At 47.9% G+C, this 14,507-nt stretch overlaps 1 long non-coding RNA gene across 1 annotated transcript; it reads right to left on the bottom strand.

Moving 5' to 3' along the window:
* Positions 1-4,928: 4,928 nt before the first annotated feature.
* LOC143442525 (uncharacterized) lies at positions 4,929-12,042 on the bottom strand. The gene is made up of 3 exons (XR_013110773.1): positions 11,775-12,042; positions 6,507-6,538; positions 4,929-5,478 (listed from the first exon to the last, which is right to left on the bottom strand). It is a non-coding gene; the product is annotated as an uncharacterized LOC143442525 (long non-coding RNA).
* Positions 12,043-14,507: the final 2,465 nt, after the last annotated feature.

The following is a 14,507-nucleotide window of genomic DNA, read 5'->3' as shown; positions in this document are numbered from 1 at the left end:
AGAGGCATGCGCCACCACTGCCCGGCGTGAATAAAATTTTTAATTAAAAATTTGTAATTTCCATGGCTCCATCATAAAACCAAGGGAATCAATCAGTAGTGAGATAAGTCCCTTAGCTCCTATCTTCTGGTGATAGTTTTGTTGCTGATATGGCCCCTGGTTTGGCTCTATTGACCTGTTTGAAACGTTTTTTGTATTCTACCATTCAAGAGCAGCTGAGGCCAGGTGATCAGGGAAGTCACTGAGATGAGATGAGATGGCCAGAAGAATCAAAAGCAGAGATGGCATGGGCCTACATCTGATATTGGGACACAGTAGCTTATTGGTCCAGCACCACAGTCTCCTCTCCCCAGATCAGTTTACCAGTGTGTCATTTCTCTGAGCACTACCTGAAACACTGGTCTGTAGGTGTTGGCACTGACAGCTCTCCCATGCTGTCTTCCTCAGGTGGTACTCGGGCAGCTTACTGTCTTATAGAGGTCATTTCATACCAACTGGATAGGTAAATGAGGATATTAAGGTCATGTGGACTATTTCTGAGGCAGATAGGTGTGCTGAGAGGGCACCCTTTAAGACATGAACACAGTGCCTGATCCATCTCTCCTAATTCAGCTGCAGACAAGACGGGAGGATACTCAGACAAAATTAGGCAGGAGCTCAGAGCAGGGATAGGAGGGAATCAGATCTGATAATGTCTCGTCCTATTTACCCAACCGTGCATTTTCCTACCACATGTTCAGCAGTTTAAAATTCAAATCACATTTATACCTTGGACATTGTTAGAAGACTATTTTTATCCCTGCTGTAATCATCTAATTTGCTGATTACAGGTCTCAAATTGCCACAGAGAACTCAATTTTTGAAAGAATTGTCCTATTTGATCAAATATGTTATTCAAGCAATGCAGTCATTTGTTCCACAAGGTTACCTACCAGGCAGAGTTAACCAGGAGTAACAGCATTAGAAACCCACACTTAAAACTAAGCATTAGCTAATCTGCCTTCGACAATAGAGTCCTAAATATAATTTGCTTCAGACACTCAGTTCCTGCACTGACAGACAATTGCATTTTCTATTCAATGAGCATAGATTTTTTTTTTCCCCCTACCTTGTCCTAATTCCAAATTTAACTCCAGAAAACTCTAATGTGCTCAGTTTCACCTGCTTACCTGGTACTGTTCCCAAGGAGCCTCGGATGGGGAGGACAATGCTGTCTCTTATTAAATAAATAACAATGTTAAGTCATTTTTCTCATCAGTCCTACAATTGTGTAGCATCAGACTGGTCCTGGAGATTCAAGCCTAATACTGGTTTTTCCACTTTAATGAAAGCAGTACCTTCCTGGGGGTCCTCTACTGAATGCTGGGCATCACCAATGCTGGAAAGTAGGTCAGAAAAAGCCTACCAGTGGCAAGTGGGTAACAGCAACCCAGGATTGGGGTGACCTCCAACCTGTTGGAGTGCTGTTGTTGGAGCTTTGTCTTTTGAGACAGTTCCGCTGTGTAGTCCATGCCAGCCTGAAACTAGCAATGCTTCTGCCTCAGCCTCTCATATTGGGATTACAGGTGCGCCCCACCTTGCCAGGCTAGGTGTGGCTGTCGAATTCTCTCTGGCACTCTGCAAAAAGTGCTCCTAGTGTGGGGTACAGGAAGATGAGACCAAAAAAAGGTGACAGAGACTGCATGTCAAACTGAAGAAGGGTGTGGTGCCCGAGCTGCAGGAAGCTGGGGTTAGTAAGGACAGACGGGTGACTGGCATGCTCAGAGCAGGTCTGAAGGCAGACATTGAGGGAAGCTGCTCAGGTTTTTTTTTTTTTTTTTTTTTTTTTTATGGTTTTATGGTTGGGTGTCAAACTCAAGTGAGCTGCAGCCATGATAGAAGTAACTGAGACGGAGACAAGTTCGAGTCTGTCTTCCATGGATAGCATCTCCGTGTTTACCTGTGAGCAGTTCACAGAGCTAACAGCACTTGGAGACAGACCCTGACCCTAACAAGGAGACTCTGGAGGCCTTGGCTGACTCACTCAAAATGACACACGGAGACATTAGGATTTGGTTCCTATACAGAAGGCATGAGAAGGAGCTTCGGCAGTTGTCCAAGGCCCACCCATCCGAGCTGGAGCCAATGGAACATACTTTTTGGTCTCAATTTGTCAGAAGCTATGGGTCAAACCTTGGCTTAGGAGTTAGTGTAATGTACCTCTGGCAAAAGGATTGGGAAAAGTACTCCATACCCATAGGGTTCTACAAAGCAGTACCCCCTAGGATTCCTCCCCAAATGACCCTGGACTCCCTGAAGCTTTGGAAAGCTTGAAGAGTTTCAACTCTCTTCTGAGTACCAGAGACGGCACGTCACAAGACTTCTGACTCCCTGGCATGTCTAGCATATGCTCTTCTTGTTAATGTTTTCTCAACTTCCTTGTTGGGGAAGGGGGCTGTTGGGTCTTATGTCTATCAATGGTACATTAATAATAAACCTGGCCATTCCCAAGGGGGAGGGAAGAAAGTAAACAATTACAGTACACAGGGACATAAAGGGAAGGCAAGGGACATCTAAAAACCAACTCCCACACTTCGTGTGTGTGTGTGTGTGTGTGTGTGTGTGTGTGTGTGCATACAACTAAGAGTCAGTTCTCTCCTTCCACCATATAGGTTGCAGGGATCAACCTGCTGAGCCATCTTATTTCAGGACCTGCAGGCCTCATTTTATTTTGGTCTTAGGGTGTTATGAATGCCATACAGGTACTTATTGTCAACCTTCCATTTTAATTGTTTCTAACCTTGTGTCTGAGTGCTCACTCCTGTGTGTAAGTACGGGCATATGTGCTACAGTTCAAGTATGGAGGTCAGAGTTCAACCTTGGGTGTCAGTCTTCATCTTCCTCCTTGAGATCTCTTGTTCACTCTTGTATGCTCTGGGCTAGCTGGTCCTCAGGCTTCTGGGAATCCTCTGCCTCCCATCTCTTTTAGGGAGAACTGGGGTTACAGATGTGTGCTACAGCATTGAGTTTTTTGTTGCTTTTGGGATTCCCAATTCAGGTCTTTATACTTGCACGGTAAGTGCTCTTACCCATTGAGCGGACATCCCAGGCCTCTGTCCCCCTTTAAATCTGATCTTGCTAAATTGCTTAGGCTGGCCTAGAATTCATGATCTTCTTGCCTTTTTAAGTAGCTGGGATTATAAGTATCACCATCACCCTAGCACTAATACACTAATAATCTGTCTTTCCTTCCTTCTGAAGTGGAAGGGTGTGTGTGTGTGTGTGTGTGTGTGTGTTATTCTATACCCCAGGCTAGCCCATAATCCCCCTGCCTCATCCACCTAGGTTCTAGGCTTACAGGCCAACATTAATTTCTAACACAGTCCAGCCCACGTGACTGTCTGCTCACCCTCCTAGGCAGCTTGTCCCTTGTTGCCTATGTGAGGCCACCCCTTTGACATCCACTTGGCTCTGGAAGCAGACACCTTGCACTAGGATCTTGCTCTGCCACTCTGAAGTGATCTAGGCCTCCTTCTTCCTCTGCTCTGTCATGGGTATTGAACCAGAGGACTGAGCAGAGAATACAATGGAACAATGACCTGGGAGTGCAGCTGAGCAGGGCAGCCCTTGCCTAGACTCCCCAGTGAGGAGCTGGGAATGTGGCTCATCTGCTGAGTGCTTCCTCTAGGGCACACTGCTACTCATGGGACTGTCACACCAAAAACCACAAGTCCCTGCACCTTCCCCCAGCTGTAATCAACTCCCCCAAATCTCCCCAGTGTACACTCTCAGCCAAAGAGGGACAGCTCCTATCTCCTTACATTTGTTCCTGAGCAACAAACAACCACCTACTTCATTAAAATTCCTACTATGTTGTTACGTTTTATGCGCATGCCCATAACTCCAGCACCTGAGAGATAGAGGCAGGAGCCTCGGTTTGAGGCCAGGCTCAGCTACAAAATAAGACCCCATTTCAAAGAGCCTGAATAAATACAAATAAAATTCCTATTGTTTGACTTTATTGGTTTTATTCTGATTGCCAAAGTGTCACCATTATAACACAGAATATTGTAAACATGGAAAATATAGAAAGTGCCAATCCCTCAGAAATGCCATTTTAGCAGTGTTAAAATATTATCTTGGGCAGGCATAGTAACACACACCTTTAATACTAGCAGAGATAGGTGGAGTTTTGAGGCCAGCCTGGTCTATAGAGCAAGTTCAAGGCTAGCTACAGCTATACAGTAAGACAATGCTCGAAAAATAAACAACACCATAAAAGAAAAAAAAATGTTTGCCTTGATCCAAATATTTATTCTAAATTAATAAGGGAAAATATTTGCTGGGGTTATTTCTGTTGGTCTGTTTTTTCAGGACAGGGTTTTCTTTTTGTTTGTTTGTTTTTGTTTTGTTTTGTTTTTTTTTGTTTTTTGAGACAGGGTTTCTCTGTGTAGCTCTAGCTGTCCTGGAACTCAGGCTGTAGACCAGGCTGGCCTCGAACTCAGAAATCCGCCTGCCTCTGCTTCCCAAGTGCTGGGATTAAAGGCATGTGCCACCACCGCCCGGCTAGGACAGGGTTTCTCTGTGTAGACCATGCTAGCCTTCAACTCAGCGAGATCTGCCTGCCCCTGCATGCCTAGTGCTGGGATTAAAGGTGTGCATCCCCATGCCTGGCTTGCTGTTTTCCTACAGGTTGTTTCATTCTATTGTATCACATCTAAGTAGTTTAAATGTGTATAGAGGTATAGATGAAGGCCCATCTACTTAGAAGAGAGGCAGGAGGATGCCTTAAGCTCAGGTATTCAAGGCCATTCTATGCATTAAGACTCTGTCTCAATAGATTAAAAAAAATTGAATATGCCAGTACACACACACACATACACACCCTCAATCACTCTTTTGTTTTTCCATTTTAATGATCATCAGCCAGTTAATTTTTTTGTCCAGACCAGGGGCCCAGCACAAAATAGGTACTCATTAAAAACTTGTTTCCAAATGGATGGACAGATAGATGGATGAGTTCTTATACCATAGACTGTCTTCTTCTGTGAAATCTGAAAAGTAAGACATGGACAGAATGGAAGGAACCAAGCTGAGATGGTGGTTCTAGTTCTCTTCAGTTGAGCAAAGCAGCCACTCCTCAATGACCCCAGTTACAGGAAGGGCCACAAAGGTCGGATGAGATGCAGGAGCCCAGTCTGCACTTCAACATCAGACAGACAGGTCATATGCTTTGGGACAGAGATATGTTGAACTATCCAAAGTTAGTATATGTCAGCACTCACAGAGCCAAGTTCTGGGTTGCTCTAAGTACCTACCCAAGCAGCCTTCTGATCTAGGTTCTCTCAAGTCCTGTATTCAGTGTTGCTCTTTCAGGCTATGCAGAGCAGTGCAGGTGGGTGTTCTCCTGAGTCAGAGTTGCTAAGGGGTTTCCAATCACCTTTTAACAATTTGCAACCACAGGAAGACTGGGAGCTCAAGACTAACACACTACAGAACCTGAAAGTGTAAAAAATGAGAGTTGGCATTCAGACATGGCTCCCTACCTCTGGGCAGCCATAGAAGCACTGTGCCTGGGTGCTAGTATCTCTCCAGATACAGCCCAACTGTGCTCCATATTGTGGCCTCAGGTCCAGTGCTGTTCACCTTCATGTATAAGGTCTTAGAATAAATGTGGCTAATATCATGACTCTCAAAACAAACAAGCAAGCAAGCAAGCAAGCAAGCAAAGAAAAACAAAAACAAAAACAAAACCACCACCACACTAAGTGGAGTGCTGCACACCAGATACCCAGCACCTGGGAGATCTCCAGGAGTTTAAGGAAGATAGTAAGACTTTGTCTGCAGAAAAAAATTTGTTTTCAAATTTAAAACAGTAGAAGAGAAAGAATTAGAAAGAATTAATGAGTGGAAGGGAGGGAAGGAGGGAGGGAGGGAGAAAGAAAGGGAAGGGAGCGGAAGGGAAACAGGCTGAAGAGCACTGGCTCTCTTCCAGAGGCCCTGGGCTGGACTCTCAGTGCCCACACAGTGGCTCACACCTGAAACTCCAGTTTCAGGGGATCTGATGCCCTCCTCTGGTTTCTGTTGGTACTAGGCTCATGTGGTGCCCATATACTCAAGCAAAACTTCCATATACATACATTTTTAAATGTTTATTTTAAAAATTTATTTTATGTATGTGAGTACACTGTAGCGGTCTTCAGACACACCAGAAGAAGACATCAGGTCCCATTACAGATGGTTGTGAGCCATGTGGTTGCTGGGAATTGAACTCAGGACCTCTAGAAGAGTGGTCAGTGCTCTTAACTACTGAGCCATCTCTCCAGCCCCTAAATGTTTCTAAAGAAAAGGAAATTGTACATTTTCCCCAGAACTGCACATATCCAATCACTACTAACATTTAATACAAATGTCTTGGAGTCCCAGCTGCATGGGATCCCAACATGGTGAAGCAGAGGCAGGGAGACTGCTCCAAATTCAAGGGTAGTATGAGCTTCATAAAGAAAGCTCACACACACGCAACTCACCATGGTCCAAGGCAGCTGGAAGGGCACCCCATCTGCAGCATGAGATAGATGCAGATATCAAGAAGGATTCATGCAAGCACACAAGAAGGGGGGGTAGGGATTATCAATTAGATATTTTTTATGCTCCTATCAATGGTACTTCAGTCATCTACTGTGAAGGTACCCAGTTGATACTAATCATTTGTCTTTTTGTTTTGATTGGGAAGAAAAAGTCTGTCTGCCCAGGTAGTCAGCACACCCCCCCCACACACACACACTATAGAAAAAGACAGTCATTTTCTTCTACCTGCTTTTGAAAACATGTGAGCCTGAAAGCCACTGTTTCATAGCGTAGACTCTACTGTCATTTGGCTTAGCTGTTTGACAACTCTGAACGTCAATTTCTCCAGAGGCCCAGCATGTTCTTACACAGTCCCCAGGGCATAAGTTCAGAGTCAGCACTAAAGGCTTGATTTTTGTTTCCTATGGGATCTTCTTTCAAATGGTGATGAAGACTAGTTTGGGGTGTTTGGGGCTTGCAATCACACTTCAAGGAACTCCTCTGCTTCCTCTCATGCAAAGGTAGTTTCATTTCTCTAAGAGGTCAGGGTGTGTGTAGGTGAGGCCCACAACAGTGCAGAGAGCAGAAGTCACCCTGGCAAGCAGCTGGGCTCCACCTTCCCCTAGCCTTCTTGGTCTGCTTGAGATCTTGGAAGTCATCTTTGGTCCTCAGCTCATCTAAAGACATGTGGGGCAGGTGAGACACTGCAGCTGTTCCCTAAAATAATGTCCTATGCAGAAAGGCTGATGCTGAATGCCTCTGGTTGCTCTGATAGGTGGCCATGTGAAAGAATCCTAGGTGGAGAGGCTCTTGAAACCCTTCACCCAGAGGCTGGCTTTGTTCTTCCTGGACTGGACCCTGTACTACACTACAGGAAAATACCTCCCTGCCCCCACTCCCTGCCTTGGCTTCTTCACTAACAAAATGTGGCATCAGAGGCTTGCTTTTAGATCCCAGAGTGACTGACTCCCTGAGAAGTGTGCACTTCACCATGGCCCAATAGATGCAGATAACAAGAAGGATTCATGCAAGCACACAAGAAGGGGGGTGGGGATTATCAATTATATACTTTTTATGCTCTTAACAATGGTACTTCAGTCATCTACTGTGAACGTACCCAGTTGATGCTAATCATTTGTCTTTTTGTTTTGATTGGGGAAAAAAAAAAGTCTGTCTGCCCACGTAGTCATTGCCATGAGAGCCAGTGAGGCCCTGGAAGCTCTTATCTACACACTCATCCTGTCATGATTGTGCCTGAGGAGTGAACCTCCCCCTCACCTTCCTCCATCTTGTTCTTCTGTAATCCTACATGGAGGCATTTGGACTTTGGGATCTACCCTGGCCTCCGGGAGCAACTGCAGAGTCCCCCTCTCCCTGCTCCCCCCCCCCCCCCCTCTCTTCTCTCTCTCTCTCTCTCTCTCTCTCTCTCTCTCTCTCTCTCTGTGTATGTAAATATTGTTCAGGAGTGGAGATCTTTGTGTGCCTCTAATCCTATTCCTCATTAAAGGACTTTATGTAGACCAGGCTGTCCTTGAACTCACAGCAATCTGCTTGCCTCTGCATCCTGAGAGCTAGAATTAAGGGCATGTATCACCACACTCAGCAAGGGCTCCTTATTAAAGAAGAGGGAAAGATAAGCAAGAAAAAGGGGAGGACAAGGAGGGCAGAAGAGGATGGGTGGTGGTGGCAGAAATCAAAAGGAAGGAGGGGGAGAAGGGAAGGAGGAAGAGACCACACTGACACGGCCCTTGTTGTTATTACACAGAACCTATCTGGCTACCTATCATTGCCCTCTCACCCCAGGCTCCAGACTGAGGTGTCAGGAATGTCATGGAAGACTTTCTAAACTTGCCCGTGATTCTCTCCGTTTCTTGCAGAGTGTAGCCCCATGAGGGAGTGGCTGGCCACCCAGGGCAGGGCAGAGGCCTAAGGGAAGCATCTATCCAGTATCTAGCAACAAGTGACTGTTCTTAAGTGAATATAAACTTCATCAGCACAGGGTGGGGATGGAGTTGGGGTACAGGTGCCAGGCAGTAGACAGCCATTAAATTAGAGTCCTGCTGAGTCTGATGACATAGCCTGTAATCCCAGGTACTCAGGAGACTGTGGCAGGAAGATTGGTTCGGGGACAGCCCAGGAAGTGAGTCTCAAAATAAAAAGTGGAAAGAGGGAGGCGATTGTAACCCAGTAGACTGCGCTTGCCTAACATGCATGAGGTCCTTGCTTCAACTCCTTGTAGCACAAAAAGCAAGGAAGAGGGGACGGAAGGAGGGGAAAGCAAGAGCACAGGAATACGATGAGTCCAAGTCTGCAGCGGCAAATTCACGCACACATTTTTGGGAAGGGCCATGGTGCTAGCATGAACATTAGATTTGTTCCCACTCCATCTCTGTATTGCTGCCCTGTTCCCTTCACTGGACTGGTGATCCCAGTCCTTCTGAGCCTTTGCTGAGAGGACCATGGCTGCGGTAGCTGTTGGGCTGGTGGAAGGTCCCACATGCATAGCTGCTGGACCCTGACATGTGCTGATGCTATTAAAAAAAAATACCAACACTGCCATTCCAGCTCCTGGAGAAAGTCTCTGCATGACAGCCTGCGAAGGAAGCCTGGATTTGAATTTCATCTGCAACCCCGTTGCCTCCAGACAAGCTCAAACCTGCACAGATGGCCCCTCGCACCAAAAAGTAAAAATAACAAAAAGCTGGCGATTCCAAGCCTCCCTTTTTCTCTGGGCAGATGTGCAGCAGCACATTTTGGGAGGCGCACCGTCTGTATCCCCACGCTGCATCCTCTCCCCTCCTGTGTGTTCACACTTCCCACCCTCTGGCTTGCTGGTGGGTAGCAGCTGTGGCCCTTTGGATGCACTTGTACAAGTGCCCAGAGTGTCTGAGCCTTTGTGTGGGACTTTGGATCTCCAGGGGGAAAGTTAAGAGTTGAGAACACCCTTATCTGTTTCCTACTACCCAAGGTTGGTATCTATGAGAGGGCTCAAGGGAGAGGCAGAATAGGTAGAGCGGGTTAGGAGACCAACAGAAGGAATGGCCATGTAAGACTACTGCATGCCAAGAGCAGGAGGATAACCCAAGCCCCAGCTAGCTATGGGAGGTCAATGGCTCCTTCACTTTCCCTTAGCTGAGAACGATTCTAAGCCCTAGGGTTATAGTTATAGACCAAGAGCTGGAGAAAAGCCTAGAGATCACTCTCTCAAGGTCACCAGAGGTCAAGAGATGGGCAAAAGTCAGAGCAGGCAAAAGCCTTGCCCTACACACCACAGGAGACATGTAGACAGACTGAAGTCTGGTGGGCCATGTGATCTGAAGCCCCAAATTTCATTCAGAAGTGGTAGCTAAGGTCTTGGGTCCCTAAAAAGTCAGAGGAGATAAAATTAAAGAGTAACAACTGTCAGAAGGAGAAATAAGAAATTTATGAATTCAGAGAAATAGCCAAGCCACGATTGTATCTAGTTTCAGGAAGGGCTCCATCTGGGGGTTGAGAGGCGTCCATCTTGCCCAGCTTGGCTTTGTTCTGAGCCGACCTCACTCTCTGCTTGCTGTTTTCCAGTATCTTTAGGCTAACATTCCTGTTGGCCAGAACTTCCTTCCCAGAGTATCTAGCTGAATGGTCCCTAATCACTGTGGCCAAGGAATGCAGAGCTAGGGCAGGTCAGGCATGTGGCATGAATCAGTCCCTGGGGCAGAACTGGAGTCAGCCATCAGAACTACCTGATTCCACAGAAGAGGGGTGGAGGTTGATGGGAGGGAGAGGGTGGCTGTCAGTGGTCTGGCAAAAGCAGCAGATACAGCAATAGCACAGAACCTAGTTAAGGCCTGAACAGCAACAGAGGTAAGCTGCATCCTGCATTTCACAGCAGGACTCTTGCTGTAACTGGGAAGCCATGGTCACCCACTCCCTAGGAGCTGATAACACCATTATGCTGTTTCAGTGATTGCCTTGGGGGAAGCACGTCTACCCCTAGCCTCAGGGTTGGGCACAACCCAGCAGGGTTCTGTTAATTCTTCCTTTCTGCAGTGTCCCAGGGCTCCCAGTGTCTTGGCTTCCATATACTTCTTCCTCAGTTTCACCCAGGGGAAAGAGACAGCCTGAAGGAAGGTCTTCCCTAGCCAAATCTCCAGATTCTGCAAATGTCAAAATTCTCTACAGAAAGCCTTTGTGCACCTCAGAGCAACCCACATGGAGTGAGCCCAAAACCCCATGGCTGTTCTGAGAGGCACCAGGTCAATACACGTGGCTTAATATGTAAGGACGCTGGTTAGAGGGCATGGGAACAGAAAGACAAAAGCATCATCAGGGACACACTGAGGTTGGCATATTGGTAAATTAATCTGGAGAAACTGAGAAAAACAGAGGTTCAGCAATTTGCCCAAGGTCAGACACTGAGCCTGGCTTCAGGGCCTACCACTACACTGAGCTGCCTTGGAGCCTTGGCTGGATTAATGGAATGTCCTATTAACAAGCTCCTGAACCCTCAAACCCCAAATTGGGAGGGGCCCAGGTATGGGTTTTCAGGCCCGCAGGACCTAGCCGCCTAAGCCTGAAGGGGGCGCTCATTCCTCTCTGGGACTCCTGGCAGCTCAGCCTTTCTGCCTGGAGCACACTTCCTACCAGTCCCAATCACTCGGGTCCCCCCCTTTTAGGCCTCCTCAGGCCCGCCAGTCCGGGATGACAGCTTGGCTGGGCCCCACGCCTGGACTGCTCCATGTACGGCGCCTTCCCCCCCCCCCCCCCCCGGTCACGCGGCACAGATGGGAGAGGAGGAGGACGAGGAGGAGAGGAAAGGAGGCCCTTTGGGGCAGAAGGGTAGGAACCCACAACACTGGGCGTCACCTCTGAAAGAAGCGCTGTGCGGCTCGGGGAGAAGAAATGGAGGAGGAGCTGTCTAAGGAGCAGTGATGCAGGGTCAGATGTCCGGACCCCACCGCAGAGTCCCCGCCACACCCAGTAGGAAACCAAGTCGACGGTTTGGCTTGCGCCCGCCTCTGCTAGCTGGGAAAGCAGGCACCCCTGTCGCCTCATTGGGCACGGGGAAATAGACCTCGCCATATTGGCGGGACCAAAGGCAGCCCCTAGGGCAAAGGCAGGACGCAGGAGTCGGACCCCAGAACCTCTTGCTACACAAGCCACAAAGCAAGGCCCAGGAGCCCAGCTGCAGAGGGCAGATCTTGGTGGCGCCACTTTCCAGCCACGTGGCTCGGAGCAAGTTTCTTTACCTCTTCTGCGAAATGGGAGAGCGCGCACGTAGTAGGGTTATTATGTACGGTGGTTCCGTCCCCTAGGGCTGGGCCTGCCTTGGTCACAATTGTCACCAATGCAGCGGGAGAAAGGAAATGAAGTTCGGGACAGAACCAGGCCGCCCGCGTCCCGCGCCGCCCAAGACCTTCTTCCGTGCGCGCACACCCTACGGGCCTCCTTCCTCGGAACCCGCGGCTCCGCCCTTCTGGCGCAGGCTGAGCTCCACGTGCGGCGTGTTTACCCACGTGACTTTAGAGCCCGCCCCCAGCCTCCGCCTCCGATCGGGCCCCTCCTCTGTCCCCGCCCCAGATCCGCTGCGGCTGCGCAGCGTCGAGCTAACGCAACGCGCCTCTGTAACAGAGCAAAGCGTAGATGATCACTGGGCAGGCGGGACTTTGGGCCTCGTGGCTTCGGCGCGCAACGCGAGGGGGCGGGACTGGACGGGCAGGGGCGGGGCCAAGCGTGAGCACAGGCTCTAGGGAGGGCGCCGCGTGGGCGGGGCTGAAGGGAACTGGGCGGGGACACTGGGGTTCGGCGCACGCGCAGGCACACCGAGACGGTACTACTTTCAGACCTGCTTTCCCTACATTCTTGGTCCTGCCCCTGTGTAGGCTGAACCAGGTAGAACTAAGGAGGACACATTGACGCCCACATTTCACTACGCTCTGGGCAAAGACGGGCTTCCCCAGGATTCTCTGCTATTTCTCCTTTCCTTCTGGATTGGTTTGGTGCAGGCCTCTTGTGTCATCCTGTTTGGCTTTGATACCCTACCAGTCATACCACGGAAGCTCATTACACCTGTTTGTTTGGTTTTTTTCACCATCCCTTTCTTACTTTCTCTCTCTCTGCCTTTACTTCCTGCCCCCTTCTTTCTCTCTCATACAAGGGATTGAACCTAGCCCTCAACAGTGCTGTGCATGTAGCGTACCACTGGCCCCACTGGGTCCAAAGATTTTGAGCACCTACATGATGGCACAAGTGGAAAATTGCTCCAGAACCATGTCTGCCTGCCTGCTGCCATTTTATTTTTTCTTTTTAGAAACCAAGTTTGCCCGGGCCTGCCTTGAAGTCTCTCCGTAGACCCAGGCTAGCCCTGAAGTGCCTCTGTTAGGTCCAGGCTGGCCTAGAATTCCTGATCCTTCTGCCTCAGCTTCGCAAGTAGCTGATATTTACAGTCAAACCCAGCTTCCGTAAATCCTCCTATGCAGACTCTGAGATCTGCTTTCGTCCTCACCACTATCAGATTCCTTCCTAGATGTATTACAAGCCCTTTTAAGCCAACATATACGGAGTGGAATCCCTTTATTTCTCTGAAATTTGTGTCTCACCTGATTTCTGTAATGCTCAGCACCACAATCTACCTTCTCAGGAGGTTAAGCCTCAGACAGAGACAATTAGTCTTGATGACTGAAATTTAAATGCCTTATAATGTCTCCCTTCCCAACCAGAGAGCACCTGGGAGACAGAGGCAGGCAGATCTCTAAATTCAAGGCCAGCCTGGTCTACAGAGCTTGTTCCAGCACAGCCAGGACTACACTGAGAAACCTTGTCTTGGGCGGGAGGGAAATCTCCCTTATCTTCATTATCTGCTACACTCATGTCTGTGACCCTAAAAGTGCCTCACACTTACACCTGCTTGGATTTTTTAGAAGATCTACCATCCTGTTTGTCTTTCCTCAAGTCTAGCTAACATTTATAAATGATTGCATTAATTATCTATAGGTAGAAATCCAAACCTCTTCATTAAAAAAGAAAGACAAGAAAAAGACAAAGGTGTCTCTGGCTCTCCCTCTTCATGTAATCCTTGGGGATTTGGTTCCAGGACCACCAAAATTATCAAAAATCAAGACACTCAACCCTTACAGAGAATAGTGTAGTATCTGCATGTAACTTGTGTATAGCATTCTGTGTCTCTAGATTTTCATACTTAATGGCATAATATATATTATGTTATATTGTATAGGGAAAATATAAATTGGGAGTCTCCTATGGAATTTTTTATGGAACAGTGTGTATGCACCTGCATGTTCAGATACAGGTATGTGTGTGTTTGTGTACCTGTGTGTGTAAGTTCTGGTTTGTGTGTATGCTCCCATGAGTGCAGATGTAGATGTGTGTGTATGAACTGAATATGTAGATAAAGGCTAAAGGCGTGTTTGTCCACTTTTGTGTGCAGGTATGTGGGTATGTGGCGGGGGTGGGGTGGGGTGGGTGGGAGGTGGTTCAGAGGACAATTTCCTGTGGTGTTCCTCAGGACAGAGTAACTCACTTGCCTAGAATTTGCCAACTGGGCTAGTGTGGCTGCCAGCAAGCTCAGAAAATCCTATCTTACCTCTGAAACACTGAGTGCAAACTTGGGCCCCTATGTCTGGGTGCTTCTTAACTTTCTTTCTTTCTTTCTTTCTTTCTTTCTTTCTTTCTTTTAATGTGGGTTCTAAAGTTCCAACTTAGGTCTTCCCTCTTGCAAGGCAAGCCCTTTACTGATGAACTGACAGAATCCATCTCTCTATGTGTGTGTGTGTGTGTGTGTGTGTGTGTGTGTGTGTGTGTGGATATATACACACACACATCTACTGACTACAGTAGAGAAGTTAGCAGTAACCATATGATCAAACACAGTCCCCAGGCAGGCACCTCCTGAAACACTTCATAGGGATCACAGACGAACTGTGAAGTATCATGCACTTCATTCTGTCGTAGAACCAAAGGTT

The sequence above is a fragment of the Arvicanthis niloticus genome, chromosome 1 (genome assembly GCF_011762505.2).
Source record: "Arvicanthis niloticus isolate mArvNil1 chromosome 1, mArvNil1.pat.X, whole genome shotgun sequence".
NCBI classification, from domain to species: domain Eukaryota; kingdom Metazoa; phylum Chordata; class Mammalia; order Rodentia; family Muridae; genus Arvicanthis; species Arvicanthis niloticus.
Note: the sequence above shows the minus strand (reverse complement) of the source record. Positions and strands in the feature narration are given on the sequence as shown.